Source organism: Pleurodeles waltl, chromosome 2_2 (assembly GCF_031143425.1).
Source record: "Pleurodeles waltl isolate 20211129_DDA chromosome 2_2, aPleWal1.hap1.20221129, whole genome shotgun sequence".
Classification (NCBI taxonomy): Eukaryota; Metazoa; Chordata; class Amphibia; order Caudata; family Salamandridae; genus Pleurodeles; species Pleurodeles waltl.
In genome coordinates, this window is record NC_090439.1 from 142,059,384 (window position 1) to 142,087,021 (window position 27,638).

A 27,638-nucleotide genomic window follows, 5' to 3' on the forward strand; every position below is an offset into this window, starting at 1 on the left:
TACTTTTCAATATTTAGGGATTTTGTGGTTTGATGGGCCTTAGCTGTGATTTCCTCTTCCTAATGTTAAGGGGTCTGCTGTCTATGACTCAAACATTTACAGTGTTCCACAGTTAGAACTTACCCTGCCCATCCCAGATTTCCAATTGAGTTCTCATTGTAGCTTTTGTCTGTCCCATAGGCCCCTGTCATCTCTCAGTGTGCTTCAAGGTAGTTTTTGGGCTAATGAATGTAAGTAGTGGCCTGCACATGTCTCAGATCACTCTTCTTAACCCACAATTAGTATGATTTTGTGGCATGGATGTGCCTGATTCAAAAAAAATTCTGGTAGTTACCTAGCCATACAAAGCTACCCTGATTTATACTTTTTTGACACAAACCTGCGCTAACGCAGGTTTGAGTCAAAAAGTATAGCATCGGCTTGCGCCATTCCAGGGTGCCAGCCAGGCACCATATTAATGGAATGGCGCATTCCAGCACAAAGGGTGGGCCAGGGTAAAAAAAATTGACGTCAGTCGGGTGGGGGTGGTGATATGAGAGTTGGGTGTTTAGCACCAAAAATTGACGCTAGGCTGGTTAGAGTAAAAAAAGATGACTCTAAGCAGATTAGTGTCATTTAATGATGCTAAACCTACCATGCCACATGACTCCTGCCTTAGAAAAGGCAGGTGTCATACCCACCACCCCAATGGCCAGCACAAGGGGCAAGGATCCCCTGGGCATGGCCAATGTACCCTGTGCCATGTATGGGGGCCCATATCTGGTCCCCCTATGGCATTTTTTAAAAAAAAGGTTAATACTTACCTTTACTTAGCTGTACTTATGTGGGATGGGGTTCCCAATCCTCCGCTGTCCCTCTGGTGTTGGTGGGGGTGTCCCTGGGGCCTGGGGAGGGCACCTGTGGACTCATTACGTGGTGTTCGACCATGAAAATGAGCCCACAGGTCCCCTAACACCAGCCCTGACCCAGGCGTTAAATAATGGTGCTAAGTAAGCTTAGTGCCATTATTTAGGCCCGCCTCCCTTCCGTGCACAATTTTTGCACAGGAGGATAAATAAGGTGCAAGGGCCTTAGAGTAATTTTTTACCCGGTAGTTTTCCGCAGGCAAAAAATGACTTTAACTCCAATTTTTTGATGCTAGACAATTCTTGCATCAAAATATAAATATGGAGTCAAGTTTGCGCTAAAGTAGCGTAAAACAATGATGCTATTTCAGCGCACACAGAGAAAGAATATGCCTCTTAGCGTGAATTTGCTCAGATTAGTAAATACAAAGCAACACAACACAGTGCAAACGCTGCCTTATGTTACTATGAATTATATTGGTGGAGCATAGGTGTTCCATGCATCCACCCATACGTTTTGACGTAAACCCAGATTTACAAAGATTAGTAAATCTGGGTGTTTGCCAAAATGATGCACCTACCGACAGAGATGTAACCATGGATGCCTTTTAGGGGACACCAGGGGTTGCAGCTGAGACCCCAGGCTTGCCTCTTGCCACCCTGCACTGCCTGTGTGACTCCTGGCCTGAGGGGTATCAAAATCAGTGCCAAGAACAAGACTTGGACCTCTGCATTCCTTATTGTCTGTTGCTTTTTAATTATACTAACAGTGAGTAATACTCTATTATTCACTATTACTGAATAAAAGTGGGCCCAACTTAGGGCCTATGAATGTCAAAATGATTTTTAAATGTATGCTGTATACGTGCTTGCGGGTGAAAGCATGTTTATGTGAGAGTGCGTTTGCATATGTGTGAAAAAACGTTTCTATATGTGTTAGTATTAGAGCATGAGTGAAGGTGAAGGAGAGTTAAGTGACAGGTAGTGAGTGAGACTGTGTGAGAATGAGGCCCAGTTTTGCTATTTTTTTACACTAAGTAAGGCTGCACCAAAGTTTCTGTGCTGCCTTACGTCAAGGGGAAAGAAAAATGCACTATTCTAATAAGATATGACACATTTTTTCTCTTCCAATGCACAAGTGCGCTTTGGCAGCCATGCGCAATGCACATAGTGTTGTGCTTGAGTGCAAGGTGTGGGCATTCTCTGAAGCATAGGTTTTGTAATAGAAGGGGTTCTTTCCAGTTAAAACCTATGCTTAAATATATTTTCCACTTTGTATTTGTACTGTACAATACAGCACACATGCAAAGTTGGAAAAAACTAGAAGAAATTAAAACATTGTTACTCCTTCTTCGAGGAGGCATAAGATTTTGGCTCAAATTTCTGTTTACCATTGATTGTAATTAGGGATTTGTATTAAAACCTAGGGTGGTTGATTTGAAACCTCCATGCACCACTGTCCATGGAGTAAACCCTTGATAAAAAAAAAAAATACAAAGTAGTACATTTAGCAATTTTAAGTAACTTTGGGCCTGATTACAACTTTGGAGGAGGTGTTAATCCGTCCCAAAAGTGACCGTAAAGTGACGGATATACCACCAGCCGTATGACGAGTCCATTATATCCTATGGAACTCGTAATACGGCTGGTGGTATATCCGTCACATTTGGGACGGATTAACACCTCCTCCAAAGTTGTAATCAGGCCCCTTGTGCTACTATCCAATGTAAATGCTCAATTGTTGTGATGTTAGGACATGTGACATGCCTTCTTGGAAAAAAATCAGGGTCAAAGATCATATGATGTCACTTCCTGTGATGTTATTGTGGTCAAAGGGTATGTGATGTCAGTTTCACTCCCCATTGCATTTTGGTAAATCAACAACAATGGGTATAACAAGGGGAAATATAAAAAATATTATTTTTTCTCCTTATTCCTCTTTCCATGGGTGCTGTATTCTGAAGCACACATTAAAAGAGGAATATGCATTTTCCTGCACAAAACAATCAAGCATTTCAGTTTCTTTTCTATCTGTTTTCGCCACCTTCCCTGCCTGGGTCTGCTGCAGTCATGTTTCTTTCCCCTGGTCCTACGGAACGCCTTAGAGAGCAAAAATCTTGAGGGACGTCTGAGCCCGACTTCTCTTTATTCTATACTAATGGCTTTGGAATGGACACATGAACATCAATACACCGAAATGCCAGGACTAGCGGAAGTGACATCATACCCCACTCTGACCTCCAGTTTCACACACGCACACCCCCATACTTATGCATACACACACAATCGCACATACCCACATTCTCTCACATAAATACACTTTCACCCTCAAGCCTGCACACAATATACTTTTAAAATCCTTTTTTACTTACCTCAGCTGCCATGTAAGAGCATATTCCAGGTAAGGGTACTACATTTTTATTTCACAAATAGTGAATAATAAATCATTCACTATTAGTTACAGTGAATAATAAATTGTTCACTATTAGTTAAAGAAAAATTTGACAGAAAACAAAAGGAGAGCAGTCCCAACTGATGTCCATTGGGACAAGCTCCCCCTGGCCCTGATTTTGCCAACTCTGAGGCCAGGGGTCACATAGGCAGAGGCAGTTGTGACCCATGGTAACCCCAAAATAACGTCCATGAATGGACAGCGGAGACATGCAAGGTATTGATTACTGATTTCAATTAAAAAATATAGCTTCCAAGAGGAGGAAAAGCTGTCACAGACTAGTGTTTTGTTGTTTTAGTGCTATCAGGGGTGCCAAGAAAAAAGTTTCCACAGTGCAGGTCAATTGCGTATTCTTTACACGTTTGTGAAACAAAACAGGGGCCCACATGGCAGTGTTTAAGCATAGAGACTCGTTCATTAGGGCATGCTGCCACAGGGCATTGAGGCCTTTTCTCAATAGCAAGATCCAGCATGGCAGTGTAGTATCTTTGGTAATGTTATGTTGTAAACATTGAAAACAATTAGTGATCCCTTGACCATCATTAATGCCTGAGGAGTAGTCTTATCGAGATCTGTGCTTGTATTATACAACATTTTAACCATAGTCCTTCTATTACTTTAACTAAAAGGATTGCCTGATTGATACACTTTCAATAAAAATAGTGAGACGTCCACATGGTGACATGATTTTCCTTGCAGGCCTATAAAACATGCAGCCAGGTCTTGTAAAATCCTATCTTCCTACCCCGTGCTACCTCATAGAAAGGTACTGCACTCCCATGTAGAAGCTGTTTTCCTCCAGATGCCCTTCCAGTGATTAAAAACAAGTTAAGGTTTGTGTGTTCCCACAAAAGCATATGAGTACTTTGGGTATTCGGAAGTTTAAATGTCCCCACACATATTCATGGTTTGCACCTTATCTCCACGGTGAGTCTGTCCAGGTCTACATACAGGTCTTTATAGATCCTGCCTGTGTTTAAGCACACTGTTAGCCACTCTTTCCTTATCATCAGGGTTTCTATCCCATGAGGAATTCTCTGTTTGAATTACATAATCATCCACCATACATGTTTTTCGGGTATCTTATGGGCTCAGAGTTTCACCGAATTACAGTCCACAACTGCCCCACATTTATATTCTCTCAATGGTAGTTTCCATGATAGATGCATAATCAATTGCTTTGGTGTTGAGTCTCTCAGTCAAAAATTAATCCAAACGTACATTGTTCATCTTTCAGGTGAATATTCTGCCATCAGGTAGAATTCCATAGTAAACACTGCTTGTTTCAGATAATGAAGTCTATTCAGGCGCTCAGCGATCAACCCACACATCATTTTGTGACCATGGCACCACAAATGCTTACATTTAGCATTCCTGATTCTGTTGTGTTTACAAGTGATACCTCCTCACACACACCTACAAAGCCCTACACAACACAGGACCGAAATAAGTCAAAAGCTCCAGACATGTTCACAACCTATTAAACTATCTATGTTCAATCTCACTCTCTCTTACATGCACACACCTCCTATATACCCCCAAAAAGATCAAGAAGTGGCGTATTCACTTACATAGCACCCAAAACATAGAACAACTTCCCACAACACATCAGAGCCTCTTCCTTACTACTTGAGTTTCACAAGAAGTTGAAGACATGGCTCTTCAAATAATTTGGCAGTGGGAACCACACATCTTCAACCTGCTTAAGCAGCTAATACCTTTGCAAGTGATTAGTGCAATCTACAAATCAACATGCGATAACATACCTGGGGGCATATTTATACTCCGTTTGCGCCGAATTTGCGTCGTTTTTTTCGACGCAAATTCGACGCAAAACTAACTCCATATTTATATTTTGGCGTTAGACGCGTCTAGCGCCAAAGTTCATGGAGTTAGCGTCATTTTTTTGCGTGAACACCTTCCTTGCGTTAATGATATGCAAGGTAGGCGTTCCCGTCTTAAAAAATGACTGCGATGCATATGCGTCGTATTTATACTCCCGGGCAAAAATGACGCCCGGGAGTGGGCGGGACTAAAAAACCCGCATTTGCGCCGGATTTTAGCGCCTGGGTCAGGGCAGGCGTTAAGGGACCTGTGGGCTCAGAATGAGCCCGGAGGTGCCCTCCCAAGCCCCCAGGGACACCCCCTGCCACCCTTGCCCTCCCCAGGAGGACACACAAGGCTGGAGGGACCCATCCCAGGGAAGAAAAGGTAAGTTGTGGTAAGTATTTTTTTAATTTTTTTTTGTGGCATAGGGGGGCCTGATTTGTGCCCCCCTACATGCCACTATGCCCAATGACCATGCCCAGGGGACAGAAGTCCCCTGGGCATGGCCATTGGGCAAGGGGGCATGACTCCTGTCTTTGCTAAGACAGGAGTCATGTTAATGGCGTCTGGGCGCCAAACAAAAATGGCGCAAATCGGGTTAAGACGATTTTTTTGCCTCAGCCTGACTTGCCCCATTTTTGGACGCCCAAACGCCATTTTTCCCTACGCCGGCGCTGCCTGGTGTACGTGGTTTTTTTTCACGCACACCAGGCAGCGCCGGTCGGCTAACGCCGGCTAACGCCATTCAATAAATACGGCGTTAGCCGGCGCAAATTTTTTTGGCGCAAAACTGCATTAGCGCAGTTTTGCGTCAAAAAGTATAAATATGGCCCCTGGTTCTTTTATAGAACTTGTATTACAAGCTCTACATCACAGAGATATGGCAAACCACCAAGTCAGTCTAGCCAGTTCTCTAGGTTCTAGGGAAATCTTGAGCAACCAGGCATTCCTTGAAACAAGAATTGTCTGTTGTGTTTGAAATCTTCAGAACCAGATATTATTGCAAACTCATTGAATGATGAAAACCCTGTAGAAATCTCAACAGGTATAGACTTTGGATTTCAACCAAGAGCACAGAACACAAGTTTGACATCAGGACCCATGCAAGCTGAAGATCAGCTACCAATTGACCAGATCTTCATGAAACAACCTCAAACATACCATAGAACTGCTAACATGTCCCAGGGCCAGTGCTCTGTTTAAAATGGTATATGCAAAGTAGGCATAATTATAATTGGCTCTGACAACCTACCTATAAGATCATAGTATATGGTAGGGTATGTAGGTTTAGGGATCCTAGTACAGCAGGCCTGCCTTGCTAGCTGCCTGCTTTTACGATTTAAGATCAAATGAACCCCAAATTCGACTTTGGAATTAAAAGTACTTACAAAGTCTCAAACTACCTTATTCTTGCATGTAGGTCACCCCTAAGGTCTTACCTAGCTGCCCCACGGGTTGGATACAGTGAAAATGTCGGGCAGGGACTTTATAAAATATGTTTTCCCCATTGTAGACAATGGGCTCCATAGGGTAACATTTGGATACTTTAGTTTAAAAGTATAAAGTCTTATTTCCAATAGAGATGAGCTAAATATATAAAGTTTGGTACTAAATGAAATGTTATAATAAATACTATAATGAGCCACTGTTGAATTTAATATGACTTACACAGTGAAAGGGTTTTAGAACTCTATCTGAAACTTGCCAAATTCAGCCCTGTAGTGCCCTTTCCTGATTGGTCAGCCTCTGGCAGCTTGGGCCAGGCTACTTTAATGAGGTGTGAAGTGGCCTGTGCTGAGACAAAGGAAGCATTGGGTGGGAGGAGAACTGCTGAAGCAGATGGCGAATGTCAGAGCGGGATGGGGGAAGAGTAGCCAAACTGCTCTTCAAAGAGGGAAAGCCACAGGTAACAGAAACTGGACCCACCACATATCCTGCTCCCCCAGACAGATGGAAGCCCCAGTGATTAGATTAGGAGGGAGATGAAAGGGATGTGCTAGATAAACCAGTGGGTGGACCCAACCAGTTCTAACCTCCAAGTAGGAATTTTCTCCATTTGGATTTTCTAGAGAATGTTGCTTTCTGGGATTGATTTTTATCACACTTGACAGGAAATGGTCACATCAGAGGGTGGTAGCCGGCGCCCCATTAGACAGGAGCACCCCCCTACTTCCCAACCCAGGAGCAAGGATAAGTATGTCAAAGTTGCCCCACAATTCAGATCCCTCCTGGAAGCAGATACTGAAGAAAAAGACCTGCCCTGCTGAACCCCTGGTCTGCACCTGAAGAACTGTACCCACAAGTACAGCACCAGCTGCAAACCTTTGGCTTTACCAAGAAAATTACTTTGCCTTATTCTCTGTGCAAAAATGGTGCACGGTAGGGAGGCAGGCCTACATAATGGGGCTAAGGATGCTTAGTGCCATTATTTAACGCATGGGTCAGGGTAGACGTTAGGGGACCTCTGGGCCCATTTCCATGGGAGAACACCATGGAATAAGTCCACAGGTGCCCTCCACAGGTCTCAGGGACACCCACACCCATACCAGAGGGACAGCGGAGGATGGGGGACCCCATCCCAGATAAGTATACATAAGTAGAAGTAAGTATTTTGTGTTATTTTTTAAAGTGCCATTGGGGTCCCTGAAATGGGCTCCCCTACATGGCACTGGGTGCAATGGCCATGCCCAGGGACCCTTGTCCCCTATGCTGGCCATTGGGGTGGTGCGCCTGACTCCTGTCTTTTAGAAGACAGGAGTCATGTGGTATGGTAGGTTTTGGGTCAAGAAATGACACTAGGCAGGTTAGAGTCATTTTTATTGACTCTAACCAGCCTAACGTAGTTTTTTTGGTGCAAAACCACCTTCTCCCATACTGCCACCGCCACCAGGCTAACATCATTTTTTTTATGCTAGCTCACCCTTTGCACCAGATTGCGCCATTCCATTAATATGGCGCCCGGGTGGCGTCCTGGAAAGCCAGCGTTATACTTTTTGATGCAAAACTGCATTAGCACAGTTTTGCTTCAAAAAGTATAAATCAGGCCTTTGTTTGGTAACAGAGAATATCATCAATAAATGGTAGCAAATCTAAAGACCTGGTCAGAGGTGCTCATCTTAGGGCGAAATTCAGCTTGAAGGGGAGACACAGGGGGTCATTACAACATTGGCGGTAAAAGCCACTTACCGCCGTGCAGAAGACCGCCAATACACCGCCGCGGAATTCCGCCACAGCTCTTATGACCCAAATCTCGGAATCCACAGAAATTCAGACACCCACACAAGTCCGCCACACCAAAGGTCAGTGATAACCTGGCAAAAACAAAACCTCCACCGTCACGCCAACAGAAACATGCCCATGCTATCACGACCCATGAATCCACGCGGCGGTCTTTCAACCGCGGTATTCCAATGGTGGTACACACCGCCACGCTTAAAATACACACACATCTCCAAAACACCGCCACATTGGACAATTCGAAATACACACACCTGATACACATACAAACACCACTCCCACACACCCAACACAATATAAAACATACACCCACATCACCCACAAACCCCTATGACCAAAAACTATAGACGAAGGCGACAGACAGATAGCACAGCAATAGACAACCCCACCACACAGAGGCACGCAACACCATCACCCATACAACATCCACGCACAAAACACCACACACCACCACACATCACCACACTCATCAACACATACACCACCCCACACATCACCTACACCACCCCATGTCACGCCAAAGACACCCCAGGTTTTCCGAGGAGGAGCTCAGGGTCATGGTGGAGGAAATCGTACAGGTAGAGCCACAGCTATTTGGAGCACATGTGCAGCACACCTCCATAGCCAGGAAGATGGAGCTATGGCGAAGAATCGTGAACAGGGTCAACGCTGTGGGACAGCATCCAAGAAATCAGGAGGACATCAGGAAGAGGTGGAACGACCTACGGGGGAAGGTGCGTTCAGTGGTCTCCAGGCACAACATCGCGATTCAGCAGACTGGTGGCGGACCCCCACCTCCTCCCCCACAACTAACAACATGGGAGGATCAGGTCTTGACCATCATGCATCCAGAGGGCCTCGGAGGAGTCAGTGGAGGAATGGACACTGGTAAGTCAAATCTTAACTATCAAATCCCCCACCCTACCTGCATGCTATCACACACCCCCACCCTCACCCCCTCCCCTATCACTCCAACTCCTCACTAATGTACTAATAACACAAACCACACATCCCAACACCAAGCCCTGCATGACACAACTAAGCATGGACACCCATCACTAAAGCATGCTCACTGCACATACCCATAACACCCCCCCAACCATCATCACATAAGCCCCCACACAGGAATGCTTGCACTGGGGTACACACACACCCACCCATTGCACACCATGACACACACACATGTAATAATCATGCTCTTATACCCCTGCAGGACCACTACATAACGTCATCAGACAGGAGGGTCCAGACATCTCCTCTCCACCCACAGAAGAGGCCCACAGTGAGGACAGCAGCTCTGGCCAACTGGATCCAGATGACCAGCCCGGACCATCGTGGGCCTCGGGACAGTCGGTTCCCCTTGCACAGGCACAGCCCAACACTGACCTTCCACCCTCTGGTAACACCAGTACAGCACCCACCCAGCGGGCCCATACCTCCGTACCCAGGACACGTCAATCAGCTGTGTGTCCACCACTATAGGCAACCCAGGATAACCCACCACCCCAACAACAACAGGGACCTGGGGGCAGTGGTAGTGGGCACACGGTCCAGGGGACGGAGGCACAGGAACACAGGGGAACTGGGAGGGCTGCTGTGCGACAGGGAGCGGACAGGCCAAGGGAACCCACTATCCACGAGGCCCTCTCCTCCATCATGGGAGCATACCACCACTCCCAGGAGACGATGGCTACGGTCCTGGCCAAGTTTCAGGAGACCCAGCGCATGCAGGAGGAACAGTATTTGGGGTTCAGGGAGGAGCTCAGAACCATCAGCTCCGCCCTGGGCACCATCGTAGGGATGCTGAAGGACATACAAACGACCATGAGGGACACCGTGGCACTCCAAGGGGCACCTGACACTAGCCTGGACGATGAAATGCCCACCACCTCCGCCGGCGCTAGTGGACAGGACACCCCGCCACAGGACCACCACACCAGCACCCCACCCCCTGCAGACGGAGAACCATTCCGCAAGAGGTCCCTGAGATCCAGGAACAGGACAGAGCAAGATGGCAAGACCCCGCCAGGAAATGAGACCACCCTGATTGTCATCCCACTGTCCCACTTTCTTAACCTGTCCAGATTGGAACTGCCCCAGCTCCACTTCCTGTGCCCATATGGGCAGTGCACCTGTGAGACTAATAGACGGGACTCTGCCATAGACATTCCTCCACCATCACCCATCACCATTTAGCCACCCCCTCCAATAATTAGCACTTCAATAAACACCCTTGAAACACAAAACAATCTGGAGTCAGTCTGTGATTTTGAAAATGTGTATTAGCAATTACAGTGACAAAATGCATTTTCAAATGTAATGCCAACATACCTATGTCACACATCACAAGTCCATGAAGGATGCAAGCAGATGACACACGTTGGTAACCTCACCTGTGAAACCGTAATGGAAATGTACTACTCAGTTACCAAATACTGCTTCAAAGTGACAGACAGGATAGAGGTAGAACTGTGAAAGTGAATGTAATAGTAAAAACATCATTCTCACCTGTGTGTCACTGGAAATATTGCTGTATGACTGACTCCCTGTTGTCTATGTCTTCTTCCTCAGCTTCCTCCTCATCACTGTCCACAGGCTCCACAGCTGCCACAACACCGTCATCTGGCCCATCCTCCTGCAGAAAAGGCACCTGGCATCGCAAAGCAAGATTGTGAAGCATCGAGCAGGCGATGATGATCTGGCACACCTTCCTTGGTGAGTAGAATAGGGAACCACCTGTCATATGGAAGCACCTGAACCTGGCCTTCAGGAGGCCGAAGGTGCGTTTGATCACCCTCCTAGTCCGCCCATGGGCCTCATTGTAGCGTTCCTCTGCCCTGGTCCTGGGATTCCTCACTGGGGTCAATAGCCATGACAGGTTGGGGTAACCAGAGTCCCCTAATAGCCACACACGGTGCCTCTGGAGTTGACCCATCACATACGGGATGCTGCTATTCCGCAGGATGTAGGCATCATGCACAGAGCCTGGGAACATAGCATTTACCTGGGAGATGTACTGGTCTGCCAAACATACCATCTGTACATTCATCGAATGATAACTCTTACGGTTCCTGTACATCTGTTTACTCCTGTGGGGGGACCAGAGCTACATGGGTGCCATCAATAGCACCTATGATGTTGGGGATATGTCCCAGGGCATAGAAGTCACCTTTAACTGTAGCCAAATCCTCCACCTGAGGGAAAACGATGTAGCTCCTCACGTGTTTCAACAGGGCAGACAACACTCTGGACAACACGTTGGAAAACATAGGCTGGGACATCCCTGATGCCATGGCCACTGTTGTTTGAAATGACCCACTTGCAAGGAAATGGAGCACTGATAGCACCTGCACTTCAGGGGGTATTCCTGTGGGATGGCGGATTGGTGAGATCAGGTCTGGCTCCAACTGGGTACACAGTTGCTGGATTGTGGCACGGTCAAACCTGTAGGTGATGATCAAATGTCGCTTCTTCATTGTTAACAGGTCCACCAGCGGTCGGTACACCAGAGGATTCCGCCATCTCCTCAAATGTCGCAGCTGACGGTGCCTAAGAAGGACAACAGCGACCACAGAGTCAACAAATTCTCAGGTATGTACCCACAGCTACATAGAACACGACACCAAATACAAAACTCTTCCTGTATGTGTGTTGAGTGTAGGCCTAGGTCTGTGTGACGCAGTAGTAAATGAAGCCATGTGGGCCCCTGAAATGGCTGCCTGACCTCTAAACTGGGACAATGGGATGTGAGGTAACTGCGCTGGCGTTGTACACCGTCGCGGTAGGCGGTCGTAGACCGCGGCGCAATGTTGCATTGGTTAACATTGGACCCTATGGGTCTCAGCAGCCAATGATGAAGTGCGCAGGCGGTGATGATACGCACTGCCGCGGACATCACCGCTGCGGACGTGACCACCATTTTCTATCTGTTAAATCACTCGATACCTGATCTTCGACAGGAGAGGACCTACACTGAAGTGCTGCTGTGACCTCAGTCTGGAAGAGACAATGGCTGCTGCGTCTGGAGAAAGGGCCCCTGCCTTCACTGCTCAGGAGTTGGAGAAGCTCGTGGATGGGGTCCTCCCCCAGTACACGCTACTCTACGGTCCTCCAGACCAACAGGTAAGTACACAGGGTGCACGTTGTATGGGCTATGCTGGGTGGAGAGGGATGGATGTCAGTAGGAAGGGGCAGAGTTCAACGACCATGAAGGACTGTGAATGCATGTGCCAGGATAGGGATGGGGGCCACTCACTTTGACGTTGCAGTTGCTAATGACTTCTCTTCTTCCCCTGTACATGTCATGTAGGGCAGCGCCCACCAGAAGAAGGACATTTGGCGTGCCATCGCCTAGGACATACTGACCCTGGGGGTCCACCAGAGACGGGGCACCCACTGCCGTAAAAGATGGAGCAAGAAGACGGCGGAGGCTCAGCTGGGGATGGCCTCCCAATGTGGGAGGGGTGCCCGTCACACCATGACCCCCCTGATGTTCCGGATCCTGGCGGTGGCCTACCCTGAGTTAAATGGGCGCTTGAGGGCATCACAGCAGCCGCAAGGGGGTGAGTACACTCTCATTCTACGGACTTTGCGCGCAGTGGAGGGGTCTTGGTGGGGGAGGAGGGCTGTGGGATTCCCTAGGCCAGGGCAAGTTACGTAGGATAGGCCCCTTCGTAAGGCATGGCCCTGTGGCCCCCCACCCCACCTCTGTAGAGTGCCAAGTACAGGTATACATGCCCCTGTGTCATCTATGTGGACAGATGACACTCATAGCCATGTAGGCCATATCCCAGGAATTGCATCTGTAGAGGTCAAGAGCACGGCGTAGTGCAGGGGGCTGCTGTGTTTGTATTGTCCGCCAACGGTAGCAGTAAGCCATGCACTCAACCTGAATTTCTTCTGTCATCCCCCCCTTTTGTGCTCTCCCTGTTCTTTTGTGCATCAGCATCATCAGGCGGAGGTACAGTGGCACCGGAGCACGATGGAGCTGCATCCCACATGGCCATGGAGGGCCACACCACAGACTCTGAATACACCAGTGGGATGGAGGGCGAGGGGAGCTTCACGTCGGTCACTGGATCAGCAAACAGCGACACGGACTCGTCCGCCGATGGGAGCTCCCTTGTGGTGGCGGCACCATCTGTGCCTCCACTTCTACAGGTACAGCCGCCACCACCCCTACCAGCACTGCTCTCCAAGCAGCCCCTCAGCCTTCGCTCCGTGCCCACTCACCCAGGAGGGTGGGCATCACCTTCGTCCCAGGGACCTCAGCCCCTGCCCCTGTCACCCCTGTCACCCCTGCTGCCCTCAGTGAGGAGGCCATTGACCTCCTCAGGTCACTCACTGTTGGGCAGTCTACCATTGTGAATGCCATCCAGGGTGTAGAAAGGGAGTTGCAACACACTAATGCATTCCTGGAGGGCATTCATTCTAGTCAGGCTGCCCATCATCGAACCCTGCAATCTCTGGCCTCAGCACTGATGGCAGCCATTGTCCCTGTGTCTAGCCTCCCCCCTCCAACTTCCTCCACCCAGACCCAATCCCCTGTACCCCAGCCTATCCCAACCACACCATCACACAAGCATGCACACACCTCAACACACAAAAGTAGCTCAGGCAAACATAGGCACCACACATCCCACATGCATTCACACAAGCATCACCCACATACAGAAACAGCAACATCCACTGCCTCCACTGTGTCCCCCTCCTCGTCGTCTCCCTCCTCCCTCCCAGTGTCATCTACACTCTCACCTACATGCACTACATCTACAGGCACTAGGACTCGCACCAGAACACCAAGCACCACACCCCGCTCACCTGCACTCACCACCCCCTCTACCATTTACACGTCCCCTGTGTCCACTCCCAGTGTGTCTGTGACGCCCCCTCCCAAAGTACACAAACGCGGGCACCCACACACCCAACATCCATCCACCTCACGAGAGCCTCCAGTACCTGCACCTGCACCCAAATCACCTAAAGTTACACCTCCTACAACCACCTCCTCTTCCTCCACTCCCAGACCCCCTCCAGCTAACCATCCCAGTGTTCGTCAGAAACTCTTCCTGAGCAACGTTCAACGCTTTCTCACCACCCCCACACCTCCAATTCATAGGTTCCGTAGTAGCACCTCAGCCAAAAAAAGTCTGGTACCAGTGGTGCGTGTTAAAGGTCTGTGGAGTGCACCGGCCACCAGGGCAGCCAGTGTTACACGGAGCCAAAGCACTGCCAGTCCACCCCCTGTAAAGCACCTTAAGTTGGAAAGTGCCCGACGGGAGAGGGTGAAGACTCCTGCCGGCAAAACAGCTCACAAGGGTCCCGGGGGGAGTGCCGAGTCAGCTGTGACTCCTCCCAAGGTGGTGAAGGGGCAGAAGAAGTCTCCAAAGTCTGGTAAGAGCAGCACGGCGGAGAAGGCCGCCATCCTCTCTGCCGGCCGGGACGCCACCACCAGCACTATCGTCACTGGTCCGGAGACCACCGCCAGAGTCAGTGCCCTGGAGGGCAGCACTATCGTCACTGGTCCTTAAGACCACCGGCAGAGTCAGTGCCCTGGAGGGCAGCACTATCGTCACAGGTCCGGAGACCACCGCCAGAGTCAGTGCCCTGGAGGGCAGCACTATCGTCACAGGTCCGGAGACCACCGCCAGAGTCAGTGCCCTGGAGGGCAGCACTATCGTCACTGGTCCGGAGACCACCGCCAGCGTCAGTGCCCAGGAGGGCCCCGGCATCCACAGCCCCGCTGGGCAATAAGGGACCGCCATGGCACACACCGCTGCACAGGTCAGAGACTGCAAAGGCAAGCACCGCTGAACAGGGCAAAGATCGGTATGGTGAAGAGCGCTGAACAGGGCAAAGACCGCCATGGAGAAGACCGCTGAACAGGGCAAAGCACCGCTGAACAGGGCAAAGACCGCCATGGCAAAGCACCGCTGCACAGGGCAAAGACCGCCAAATCAAGCATCGTTAGCCCATGTGCAGCTGGGACAGTGACAGAACTGGGACCGTCATGGGGAGCGTGATGCACTCTGGGCACCATTCCCTCTCCAGAACCAGTGGAGACCTGCATCCACTCTGTCTGTCCTTCACAGGATGAAGCACTCTGGGCACCAGTCCCCCTCCAGAACCAGTGGAGACTGTTATCCACTTGAGAGACTGTGGCTTTGCACTCCCCAGGATAAAGCAGTGGGCAAACCACGCACTGTAGAGACTTGAGAGACTGTGGCTTTGCACTCCCCAAGATGGTACAGTGGGCAAACCACCCACTGGAGAGACTTGAGAGACTGTGGCTTTGCACTCCCCAGGATAAAGCAGTGGGCAAATCACCCACTTGAGAGACTTGAGAGACTGTGGCTTTGCACTCCCCAGGATAAAGCAGTGGGCAAACCATCCACTGTACAGACTTGAGAGACTGTGGCTTTGCACTCCCCAGGATACATCAATGGGCATGGAGCCCCGTCGTGGATCTGGCGTGGTGCTCTAATCCGGCTGAGGTGCCCCCCTTCCCTTCCCCCGAGGTGCCTGTTGTATTTCTATCTGATGCCCCTGGAGTGTTCTCTCCGTTTGTGGACAGGTATCTAGTGTGGGCCTCGCCCATGCATTGTGGGCCCAGTGGTCCACGGACATTGATATGTGCATACCTGCAGTACTAATCGTGTTGTATGATTTTTAGAATGTTTATATATATCTGTATATATTTGGTTACTGTATTTTGATACATTACAATGTTTGAACTGATTTCCTTTTGTCTTTGCATTCTTCTGGGGGGGTTGTGGGTTGTTACTGTGCTGTTTGGATATGCATTGGTGTGTGTGTTGTAGTAGGTGAGGGTCAGGGTGGGGGTGTTGCGTGTGTGTGTCCGTGACTTTTGCCTCCCCCCTCCCCTATGTCGTAGGTGCAGTACTCACTGTTGTCTTCGGCGCCTACGTTGCTGATGTTCGTAGAAGAGCAGGAAGACAAGCGCAGGGAGTATTTGTAGTTCCAGCTCCATGGTGGCCTCCTTCCTCGTGGAGTGTGTTGAGGTGAGCGTTTTACCATTGTAAGAGCTGTTTCCGCCGTGTTTTTATCCACGGTGAATCCGCCCCGAAAAAAGGTGGCGGATTGGCGGGTTGCGATACTGTGGGCGGTACATTGTCTTCCGCCTGTCTGTTGGCAGTGACCGCTGCGCTGCTTGTCTGTACCGCTGTGGCGATCGGAGTGTTAAAGTGGCTGTCTATGTTGGCGGTTTCCGCCACAGTCATAATTCCCTTTTTTTGTCCGCCGGCCTGTTTGCGGTATTACCGCAGCTTTAACACCGTAGGCCAGGGTTGTAATGACCACCAAAATGTTCTCACCTTCCACCTAGCCTAGTAATTTATGAAATTTGCTTTGCAAAGATCTTTTGTAAATTGTCGATGAGACTAACTGACCTACAATTTGAAGGGGCACAGGCATCACCCTTCTTATAGATCTGGAATATTTCAGCCCATCTCCATGAGTCTGGGATCTTCCCACCAGCCGAAATGGCATTTGATATCAAAGTTCTATAACCAGTCCAGAACAAGGGCTCTGTTTTATACAAGTTACCAGGAATTGTGTGTATATATATATATATATATATATATATATATATATATATATATATATATATAAAACCAAAGAAAAGGAGAACCACTGCACTCCGTTTCACTGAAAAGCCAATATTTTTTTCCAAGCCAGCAACAAACAACCAACGTGTTTCAACTCCAAAAGTGTGTTGTTCATGGTTGACAAGTCACTCTTTCATTACCATTATATACTATTTTCACAGATAGCCAATAACGAAACATTCTGGGACATGTGGTTCCAAAGGAGGAAAAAGAGAAAATATAGTTATTTTTTCATAAAATAAAAGTACACATTTAAAAACAAATAACAAACAACTGAATCAGGCAAAATGGAATAAAGAGAATGCAAAAATAGTAATACATCAGAGTAATTTGTAAGTCCATGCATCTTGATAGACACAGAGACCATTTTATCACAAAGCCAAATATAGGAGTCGGGGATCCGAAATGTATCATAGTTAGTAGTCCATTCCAAACTGTAGTGAGAGGACACCAAGATATAACTAGATTGTATTTAACTTATCATATCCTATGTGACGACATAAATATATCAATGTGTATTGTTGTTCTATGTATCTCTGTTATCTTGTGTGTACCTTTGGTTACAGATCCCCCATTTATTTATAGTGACCTAATTTGCATCAACCATCTACTTATTGTCATTTTTCAATGCTCATATTCACGATGGACACAAATATAATTATTGTATGTCAGTCACTGGACAGTTATCAGATGTTCATCATATCTTACTGTTTATATGATGCTATCCTTCACTCTATATACATTTCACTCTGCTGTACTCTCAAATCATTTGAGATGCCAAATATAGAGGTTCTCATGAATGCATATAAACTTCCTCATCAGTATTTAATCCGTGCGGCATCTGCATGTGTAATCTAATAATGTACCTACTTTTCAATCGCTGTAGTGACAGAGTTTGGTCACCGCCTCATTCGTTGATAGGGAAATGTATTAATCCATAATATTGGCGAGACCACCAATCTCCACATTGTGATTTCTGTAAGTGTTTCGTGACTGTGTAACTTATATCGCCATGTTCCACTGCTCAGATATGCTCCAAGATTCTTTTTTTGACTCAACATGTCTTACTACCAATGTATCTTAAGCCACATTTGCATTCAATGGCATAAACCACATGGGTAGTATTGCATGTTATTCTTTGGTCAATTGTGATATATTTTCCTTTATGATCATTGATATATTTCAAATTTTTCCAATTTGGCAAGCTTTACAGTTCAAACATTTAACAAAACCTTTGTTTTGCATGCCCAACCATGTTCTGGATTGTTTTTCCACAAAGTGGCTTTTTACTAATTTATCCTTTAGAGATGGTGCCTCTCTGAATGTGAATTGCGGTCTGAGTCCCAGCATTTATCATAGCTCTCTTTACTGTATGTAGTTATCATCCTTAGATATTACAATTGTCTGATTTTTAGTATGAACTTTCAATCACAATCTCCATCCGTGGTCTATTCCTGGTGCTTATTGCTCCTTGCTCAATAGACCTGGCTGGGTAGCTCTGTTTCTAAAATCTTTTTTTCACCTCTTTAAATTGATGGTCCATATCTGTGGCTAGGGAGCAATTTCTTTTTAGTGCGAATTAATTCACCATACCGAATGCTTTTTATAAGGGCTAGCGGATGAAAGCGTGAGACATGTAGAACACTATTTGTGGCTGTTGGTTTCCTGTACAGCGTTGCTTCAAGTTTGTTATTTGCCACAAACACATAAATATCCTAAAAGTGAATTTGTTGTTTGTTGATATTATGCGTACATTTTAGACCATAATCATTACTGTTGAGTTTCTCAGGATATGTGGTAAACAGCTCCTCTGCACCTTTACAAATGAGAAATAAATCATCAATATATCTCAACCATATAACGATATTGGATGTCTCTGTTTCAAGTTCCTCATGCCAAGCAACCTCTCTTTCCCACCAGCCCATAGTCAGATTTGCATAGTAAAGTAAAGAAGAAATTCCAATGGCAGTTCCTCACATTTGTTAGTAGACTTCATAATTGAACAGAAAGACATTGTTGTGCAGACATATCTCAACCATTTATAGCAACATATCAGAATGTCTCAACTCCATCTATTACCTTTGTCTCAAAACGTAATTGACAGCTTTTAATCCAATATCCTGTTGAATGGAAATGTACAGGGTGACCACATCAATGGTGACCAACCTACGACCTCAGAAATGGTTCTCAATGTTTTTTTTTTTTCCGAATAAGAGATTATAAAGTTTGACACAGCTTGTTCAGAAAAAACAAACTACTTTTGTAATTCTTATTGACGCACTCACTACAAAAGCCAAACAATAAATGTAGATGAATTTTCCAAAACTGAAGGAGAAACAGAGAAAAGTGGCAAGAATTAGCTTTTTATTTATTTGCAGAGGAGTGGTTTGATTTGTCTATAAAGCAAATTATATGTAAATACTGCCATGATAAGTTAGAGGATCATAAAACACCAGCTAGAGCAGTACATAACAGGTTAGAACTTGTCACTATTCCAGAATAACTACAAGACTTAAATGCATATGAATCAATCCTTATACAGCCTATACATCCATTTCAAGCAATTATATAATTGGAACCAAAAACAGGTAAATTACATTCAACAGAGTTACAGAAAGGCCTTGAAGGAAGATTAGTGTATTTTCCATTAGACTTTAAAAAGAATATTGAAACTGTAGGGGTAGACAAAGACACTGATGAGCTACTTATGATTCTAGTAAATGGTGTGTCAACCAAGAACAAAACCATTGTGCAAGACTTAGTTGATGTTAATAAAGTAAAACAAGCATGGTTATACCTGGTACAAAATAATGTTTATTATAAAAATGTTGATGTTGGACCTTATGTACCAAATGTTGAACATAACAGTTTGCCAGCAAGTGGACAAATAGAAAAAGCAGATCAATCCCAATTAGAAGAAATTTATGAGCACTACAGAACCTATCCGTTATATTCCAAAGAAGCCATTGGGGATGCTGATGAGCTGTTTGAAATGAAACATGCAGAGGGAGCTCCCATGAGTGTGTGGGAAAAAGTTTAAAGGCTTGTTGATTTCCCCAGTTGTTTCCCACTTGAGTAAGTGGTTACTATGATAACCAGCCCATACAAATACCAGCAGCTGAATACGGATCAACAAGATTATATTCAGAGGATCCAAGATTCAGGCTGTGTATCCCATACAAATGTCACCTTCTATTTGAGAGAATGGACTTTCATCTGCAGGAAATCACATTCTAAAAGCAGAAGAACTGAAATCTATGCTGAGGAACCAGGGCTCACCAACCTGCTTTTGACACTTTCTTGCGCTGAGTATGCATGGGATGAACTCCTTCAATTCTTGAGAGAGGCAAACTCAAACCTAAAAGACATCAATGTAAAGACAGCTAGAGAAGGTTGCTCATTAGGCCCTTCTAGGGTTTGTCGATATTTCTGCCACAAGTTCCAAGCTATGCTGGATTTTATCTGCAATAAAAGCAATCCTCCCCTTTGAGAAGTAACTGATTTATTTTGGTGAAAAAAAGTATCAGGCAGGAGGTGCTCCTCCTATTCACATTCTACTATGGATAAAAGATGCACCCAAATGTTGAGCACACACTGATGAGTGTACTGTCTTTCATGGTTCAGTACGTGACATGTACCAGATCAAAGCACACTGGTAAAAGAGGTCTCGGAGAACACATTTTGTGTTTCCAAACACATAGATGTGGGAAGTACTGATGTTATAAATACAGGTCCAGAGGAAATGTTTATACAAGATGTAGATTTGGATTTCCAAGACATGTCATTATAAAAGGAAGAGTAATCATTTTCTTGTCTTCAGTCAGAGTGCCCTTATATGGAAATCACCAAAGAATACATGTAACCTAAAAAGAACAGAGGCTTCCAAATATAATAAAGATTAGAAAGCTGTGATTTGGAAAATGTGGAATGCTAATATTCACATACAATTTGTTGCAGACAACTCCCTTCCTGTGTCTTAGTCTATCACATCATACATTACAAAATCAGAAAAGAAAAGAAGAAGGAGATGTGGGAGAAGATTTCTGCAAAGAAGCTACTTAGCAAGAAACTGTGCTCTTTCAGCTTGAAAATACTTTCCCATAGGGTAATGGTATTTTTAGTTAGTCAAACATGCAAAATAAAATGTAATTAACCACCACAAACTTAGTTGCAAACTACAGAGGAAAGAGAGTTTTTCTATTTAGCTCTTTAACTACTCAAGTCTTGGCGTAGTGAATTGGAATAACTTGGAGAATACGACTGCTACGAAGATTCTTTTAATGCTGTCAAAGATACTCTTCAGTGTTCTATTTTCGCAAACTATTTAAAAATATTAAATGATGAGATACAACAAGAATAATTTTTAGTTGGTGAGGTAGCTAAGAATAGTTCACACAGGAGACAAAGTTCAGCATCACTAAGTCAAGTCTTGGACAGCTTATTAAAAATTAAGCTGCAGTAGCTATGAATGAAGTGGAAACTGTAATGGAACAAGAGAGACAGGAATCTGTAGATCCAGAGCAGTTCATTGCACAATTCAACAATGAATAGAATGATGTTTATATTGGAGTGAAAGGTAAAATAAAACATGGGTTTCTTCACGAGATGAAAGAATACAATCTCTCACCATTCAAGCCAATACTTTTACATATCAGTGGCCAAGCTGGTACTGGGAAAAGCTTTGTAAATAAAGTTCTCTCCACTTATCGACACAAGACTACAGAATCAAATGTATTGTCCATAGTAACAGAACCAACTGTGTTAGCTGCACACAATATGAAGGGAGTAACTTTATATTGATTACTTATGCCACTAGTAGAGCATAGTATGATAATAAAATGGAATGCCAGAAGTTATCTGGTGAAGCTTGTCATGAGGTGGAAAGAGTTTTGAGGAAAATTAAGCTTTTAATTATCACTGAGGTAAGCATGGTTTCAAATCTAAAGCTTGCCTTTGTTCACTTGCGAATGCAACAGATTTTAAAAACTGAATATGACATCTTGCTTGAAGGAAAACATTTAATTATTTTTATTTTATTAACTTACTCCAACAGCCTGTTTTAAAAATTGTTTTACATGAAGAAACTCAGAACTCTTTGTGAAGTATTGACTGTAAACATTTGACAGTATTTCAAATATAAGGAACTTGTGAAACATTCCAAAGGGTATTAGAGTAGGTGTTCTAACAGAAGAGGGAAAACATATATTGAAAAATTGGCCTATTAAGAAAAGGTTTTCCTGTAAGGACACAGTAGCAGGGCTAATGTATGAGTTTTGTAAATAAGGAAGATCTGTTGTGTCTTTAATGCCTACACTTTAAGAGTGTGCTAACATTAATAAAGAAGTACTAAAACTGGAGTATGAGGAGTTTTGGAGATGACTGATATCGACAAAATGGAACACCAAGGAGCAACTGTCTTACTCAGTGAAAAATTACAAGATATATTGAACTATTTGGAGAAATCTGTATCCAGGACTTCTAGAGAGGTGTTTACATGTGCAATGGGTAAAGCTATAGATTTTATTAAATACTCCAACTGTGATGAGGTTGAGTTTTAGCTATAAAGTTTGATCCAGTTGACGGCTTTAAGAAAACAGGTCAATGTGTTGTATGCTTTTTGCTTGTAAAAGACACATATGTCCAGCAAAAACAGTCCTCAGTCTGTCTTGAATATGCCTCTCAAGTTTTAAGTGATCCATTTATTACTATTTGAAGTACGGTAATTGAAGAAGGAATGTTGTATGTAGCATTGTCACAAGTTCAAACATTGTGTGGTTTGTTTCTGGTTTATTTTAATGAGAAGAAGATTAATGCATGTGCAAATTGTGTGATAGAATACATCAAATTCAGATGGAAATATGTTCCTCATTTAGGGCAATATCCTGTTTATGAAAAATGGGTATTATGCCAGAAACAGAATCAAGAAAACTTACAGAAAAGGTAGAGACCAAGGCAAAACAAAAAGGTGTGCAGAAAAGAACATTGGAAAATGATGGAGATATTGTAGGTTACCAGTTGGATAACACTAATGGTGTAAACTGCTGTGCTAATGTTGTCCTCAATATTCTCTTCCATCTATCACATGTTGTAAATGTAAGTAAAAAAAAACAATGGAACACATTGTTCACAGCATTGTTTCAGTGCCTTCAACGGTTATCTTGTGACAGAAGTGTTATACGTTCTACTTCAGGCATTCAAAAACTAGTAGAAACATATAGTGGATCTGTGGCATTAACTCTAAACACTCAACAAGATGCTCAGGAATTTGTTATGGGGATCTTTGGAGATTTAGAAGAAGAAAATATAAATATTGATTACCTATTTGGACTCAGTTATACATCAAAACATGAGTTTGAAGATTGTTCTTTCTCATCTAGCACTGAAATCCAATCTGAGTGTGTTCTGTTCTTAACTCTGCCAGATTCTAACTATCTTTTGATAAACTAATATAAAGAATGACCAAAATATGACCAGTCCAAGTTGTAAATCAAATGTGTTGTCTACATTGCTTATACAGAGAAGTGGTAAATATATTATAGCAATGTTTTAACGATGCAGAGCAGATGGAATTTGGACTCCTAGATTACAAACTGTGAAGCTGGATAGATATCCATTTCTGGTGCAACATACAGTAATTTGGAAATCATCTTCCATAAAGGCCTTAATATTACCTTTGGACATTGTACTGTATATTTAAAGACTCAAACTGGATAGACGGAGTGCAAAATAGCAGTCCGCAATTCAATCAAAAACTACTTTTCATACTTCCTAATTCATACTTTTTATTTCTTCAGCTAAACTTCTAAGAAGGATTTGTGGAAAAAACTATGAGGTACAGCCTTCTATGTTGCTCACTTCTGGTTAACATATCATTCAGCCTTTCAAGGGTAATGTCTTGAAAAACACATCAAAAAATGAAGCTTGAATGAATGCTGTCAAAAGATGTTTGCTAAAAAAAGTATGGTTTTCTCTCCACCTGCTTCATCACTGTTTAAGACTTCATTCGGCCTATCAAGGGTGATGTCAACAAAAGAATATCCAAAATGAAGTGTGGATAACATTTCAAAGGATTTCATGAAGAAATGATTATACGTCTCATCACTGTTTAAGATAGCATTCGGCCTGTCAGGGCTGATGTTCACAAAAGGGTATCCAAAAATGAAGTGTGGCTGAAATATCTTCGTAGGATTTCTGGAAGAAAATGAATATATGTACTTCTCACTATGTGGATTATCATTGTTGAAGACATCATTCGGCCTATCAGGGATGATGTCTACAACATGAGTTGGAAAATTCAAGTGTGTATTATATTTCTTCGTAGTTTTGTACCAGGTATAATAATAAGCAAAATGTTTTTAACATGCGGTCTTTTGGTTACTGTAATAAGTGTGGCTTATTTTAATAATTTGCAAAATGTAGTGAGTGCAATTCACAGTATGACTTATTTGTACTGAAATACTGTGAAGTTTTGGCCTTTGTCTATACTCTATAAGATTGTTTTTCCCAACTGTTCAATGATAAATATACAGTATTCTCTTTATATGTACTAGTATAACGACTGAGAACAGGAAATAGGGAAAATAACATGTTTTACTAAAATGTCATATACTCCTACAGCATAAGTAATCTATATTGTTTTGTTTCAGATCTCTTCCAGTCTTAAGACCTACTCATATTTTTGTTCTTCTTCTTTTCAGCAGTGTTTGGAGACACGTTATCAGATATGTGAAGATAGTAGCAGTAGCAGAGAAATATTTCTTTCAGATACTTATGGAGACTTTCTCCATTCATAGATATTTTTTCATATGTGTTGCCACCAGTTCCTTCTATTGTCACTGACCTATATAGTACCTACCACACATACTCAGTCACTCTCCCATGTAAGGACTCACACAGCTGTACATACACCACTTATACATTCACTCACCCATTCAGTTTATCATTCACACAGATGTAATCTTACTAACTGACACATATGGCAGTCATACAATTACTAAGCCATCCACACATCACTAGTACACTCACTCACCGATACACCACTCATGCATTCACTCACTCACAAATAGACTCATTCATGCACCCTCTCTTAACCATACAAAAACTCATACAACTTTTCACTCACCCATACAATCACTCTTACACCCCACTCACTCGCCCATACAGCCATTCATGCATCCTATCATTTATCCAAACAGCCATTCGTGCATCAAGTTACCCATACAGGCACTCAGGCACTAACTCACCCATACAACCACTCACATATCCTCTCACTTACTGATACTCCCACTCATTCACCCACTTACTCTGTCATATAACATACTCACTCTCCCATTCAACCACTCAGTCACCCTCTCAATTAGTCATACAGCCATTCATGAACCAACTCACTCACCCATACAGCCACTCATCATTCAGCCACATGCTCATGCATCCACTCATTTACACATGCAAACACTTATGCACCCTCTCAGTCACCAAAACACCTACTCATGTACCCACTCACTCCCTTACCCATACAGCCACTCAGGCAGCCAGTCACTCATCCATACACTCATACACCCATTCACTCACCCATACACACACTCTTACACCCATTCGCACACCCAAACAACCACCCAGGCAGCTTATCACTCACACATAGAATCGCTCATGCACCTACTCACTCACCCATACAATCACTTACACACCCTATCGCTTAACCTTACAATCACTCATGCAAAGACTGACTCACACAAACAGCTACTCATACACCAACTCACTTATCCATCGAACTATGCACACAGACTATGGTGGTCATTACAACCCTGGCGGTCGGTGTTAAAGCGGCAGTAAAACCACCAACAGGCCGGCGGTAAACATTTTGGAATTTTGACCGTGGCAGAAACCACCACAAAGACAGCCACTTTAACACTTCGACCGCCACGGCGGTACAGACAAACAGCGCGGCGGTCACCGCCAACAGACAGGCGGAAGACAATGTACCGCCCACAGTATTGCAACAGGCCAATCCGCCACCTTTTCTGGGGCGGATTTACCGCAGATAAAAACACGGCGGAAACAGCCATTTCAAAGGGAAAACGCTCACCTCTACACACCCCATGAGGAACGACGACACCATGGAGCCGGAACTCCATATTCTCCCTGCGATAGTCTTCCTGCTCCTATACGAGCATCAACGCCGGCGCGAAGACCACGGTGAGTACTGCACCTACGACATAGGGGAGGGGGAGGGAAAAACACAGTGACACACACAACCAACATCACAATCCCCACCCGACCCTCACCCTCTACAACACACACACCAATGCATTACCAAACATTACAGTAACAACCCCTAAACCCCCCAGAAGAATGCAAAGACAAAGAGAAATGAGTTGAACCATTGTAATATATCAAAATACAGTAACCAAATGTATACATATATATATAGACATTAAATAAAATATACACCATGATTATTAGTGCTTGTAATGCACCCTTCATTGTCCGTGGACCACTGGGCCCAAAATGCATGGGCGAGGCGCACACTAGATACCTGATCAAAACGGAGAGAACACTGCTGGGGCATCAGATAGAAATACAACAGGCACCTCAGAGGGAAGGGAAGGGGGGGCACCTCAGCCGGATGAGTACAAAGCCAGATCCACGATGGGGCTCCATGCCCATTGATGTATCCTGGGGAGTGCAAAGCCACAGTCTCTCAAGTCTCACAAGTGGGAGGTTTGCGCACTGTTCAATCCTGGGGAGTGCAAAGCCACAGTCTCTCAAGTCTCTACAATGGGTGGTTTGCCCACTGTACTATCCTGGGGAGTGCAAAGCCACAGTCTCTCAAGTCTCACAAGTGGGTGGTTTGCCCATTGTTCAATCCTGGGGAGTGCAAAGCCACAGTCTCTCAAGTCTCTACAGTGGGTGGTTTGCCCACTGTACCATCCTGGGGAGCGCAAAGCCACAGTCTCTCAAGTCTCACAAGTGGGTGGTTTGCCCACTGTTCAATCCTGGGGAGTGCAAAGCCACAGTCTCTCAAGTCTCTACAGTGGGTGGTTTGCCCACTGTATCATCCTGGGGAGTGCAAAGCCACAGTCTCTCAAGTCTCACAAGTGGGTGGTTTGCCCACTGTACCATCCTGGGGAGTGCAAAGCCACAGTCTCTCAAGTCGATAATAGTCCCCACTGGTTCTGGAGGGGGACTGGTCCCCAGAGTGCTTCATCCTGTGCAGGACAGACGGAGTGGATGCATGTCTCCACTGGTTCTGGAGGGGGACTGGTGCCCAGAGTGCTTCATCCTGTGCAGGACAGACGGAGTGGATGCAGGTCTCCACTGGTTCTGGAGGGGGACTGGTGCCCAGAATGCTTCATCCTGTGCAGGACAGACGGAGTGGATGCATGTCTCCACTGGTTCTGGAGGGGGACTGGTGCCCAGAGTGCTTCATCCTATGCAGGACAGACGGAGTGGATACATGTCTCCACTGGTTCTGGAGGGGGACTGGTGCCCAGAGTACTTCATCCTATGCAGGACAGACAGAGTGGATGCATGTCTCCACTGGTTCTGGAGGGGGACTGGTGCTCAGAGTGCAGCACTCACCCCGTGACGGTCCCAGTTGCGTCACTGCCCCAGCCGCTAATGGGCTAGCGGTGCCCGCCTTGGCGGTCT